Genomic DNA, 2,577 nt, shown 5'->3' with positions numbered 1-2,577 from the left:
CTGATTTTTTGTATTTTTAGTAGAGACGGGGTTTCACCATGTTGACCAGGATGCTCTTGATCTCTTGATCTCGTGATCCACCCACCTTGGCCTCCCAAAGTGCTGGGATTACAGGCGTGAGCCACCGCGCCCGGCCTGTTTTTTTTTTGAGACGGAATCTTGGTCTGTCATCCAGTGCAGTGGCAACATCTCAGCTCACTGCAACCTCCACCTCCCAGGTTCAAGCGATTCTCCTGCCTCAGCCTCCTGAATTAGTTGGGATTATAGGTGCCCACCACCATGCCTGGCTAATTTTTTGTAATTTTAGTTGAGACGGGGTTTCATCATGTTGGCCAGGATGATCTCAAACTCCTGATCTCAGGTGATCTGCCCGCCCTGGCCTCCCAAAGTGCAGGGATTACAGCCGTCAGCCACCGTGCCCAGCCATGATTCTTAAAGAGTATTGACTGGGCCTCATGAATAAACAATTTAGAAAATCTAGTCATTTGCATTTGTCACTCAATCACTGTGGAATTCCCTTTTCCAAATGCATTTCATGAAGCAGATGGGACTACTGTATGGAAAAAACATTTGGCATGTATTCCAAGTGTCAGATTATTCTGTCTTGGTTTGTATGGAAAAATCTGTGGGTTGTGAAATATTAGTTTCTACTTTACACATATCCCGCTTGTCCTTTGTTTATAGAGATGTAAAGGGGCCGGGCATGGTGGCTCACACCTGTAATCTCAGCACTGTGGGAGGCAAAGGTGGGTGGATCATTAGAGACCAGCCTGAGCTGGGTGAAAACCCGTCTCTACAAAAAATACAAAAATTAGCCTAGGGATGGGGGTGGGAGGATGGCTTGAGCCCAGGAGATCAAAGCTGCAACAGTGAGCTCAGATGCAATCCATTCTGGGCAACAGAGTGAGTCCTTATCTTCAAAAAAAGGTGGGTGTGAGAAGAAAAAACAAATGAAGATTAAATTTCAAACTCCTATGCCAACTCCATCTTCACTGCTAGAGTCTAGATTGGACTCACAGATACGCCATGGCTATGATGAGAGCAGGTAAACTTGCTGTGCTTTTATTAAGGAGTTTACAAGAGTAACCCACGTGCCAGGAGAATTCACGTGACCTATGCTTAGCCATTCCCTGTGGCAGGTCCTGTGTTACTCCCAATTTTCCCTTGTTATAAGCTTTCCATGAACATTTTTGTGTATACTTTCCACCACCTTACCATATACATATTTTTTCTCTTGTGTTATTCCTAAAATGGTTCCTGAATGTGAAATATCTGATAATGCATGCTATGATTTGCCATAACATCCTTTGCAAAGATTTTAAAAATATTTCATGCCTAAAGCAATGACTGTCATTTAAAGGCTTTTGCTGATTTAATAGGGATGTAATGATGCCTTACTTCTGTTTTATTTCATTAGCTGTTAATGAGGCTGTGAATTTTTCCATGAGAATTTCTGCTTTTTGTTTCATTCTGTGGAAATTGTACAGCTCCTTTGAATACTTGCTATTTGGAATCTAGATACTGAACTTCATTGTTTGCTGTACTTCTTCATATATGTTTTAGTCTGGGCGCAGTGGCTCATGCCTGTAATCTCAACAGTTTGGGAGTCAGAGGTGGGCAGATCGCTTGCATCCAGAAGTTCAAGACCAGACTGGCAACATGGCAAAACCCTGTCTCTAGCAAAAAATACAAAAAATAGCCAAGCATGGTGGCGAGCACCTGTAGTCCCAGTTACTCATGAGGCTGAGATGGGAGAATCACCTGAGTCTTGGAGGCAGAGGCTGCAGTGAGCCGAGATTGTGCTACTGCACCCCAGCTTCAGAAACAGAGCGAGACTGTGTCTCAAAAAAAAAAAAAAAAAGGAAAACAAAAACATAACTGTTTTAGACCTTTTTGAATCTGTCAAATAAAATGTTTCTGCCTAGTGGTTATTTTCATGGAGATCTAAATCCATACTATAAAATTCACCCTTTTAAAGTGAAAAATTAAGTGTTTCTTAGTATATGCATTGTGTGTATATATCAGCACTATCTAATTCCAGAACATTTTATCATATGTATTAGCAGTTGCTCCCGATTCTCCCTCATTCCCCAGCCCATGTAAACCACTAAGCTACTTTCTGTCTCTATGATTTTGCCTATTCTGGACATATGATGTTAAGTGGAATCATATAATATGTGGTTTTTTGACTGACTTGTTAGCTTAGTATGTTTTATGGTCCATTCATGTAGCATGTGTCAATGCTTTATGCTTTATCACTGAATAATAATGCATTATGTGATTACATGTATATATTATTTCTTGTTCATCCACTCATCAGTTTGGGGACATTGGGTTGTTTCCACTTTTAGGCTACTGTGAACACGTTTTTGTGTGAACACACATTTTCATTTCTTTTGAGTTTATACCTTGAAATTGAACTGCTTGTTCATATGGTAACTATGTTGAGAAACTGCCAAATTGTTTTCCAAAATAGCTGGACCATAGCACATTCCCACCAGCAATATAGGAGGGTTTCATTTTCTCCACATTTTCACCAATAACACTTTATTATATTTTTATTATAGTTATTCTAGT

The sequence above is a fragment of the Cebus imitator genome, unplaced genomic scaffold (genome assembly GCF_001604975.1).
Source record: "Cebus imitator isolate Cc_AM_T3 unplaced genomic scaffold, Cebus_imitator-1.0 Scaffold444, whole genome shotgun sequence".
NCBI lineage: Eukaryota > Metazoa > Chordata > Mammalia > Primates > Cebidae > Cebus > Cebus imitator.
Note: the sequence above shows the minus strand (reverse complement) of the source record.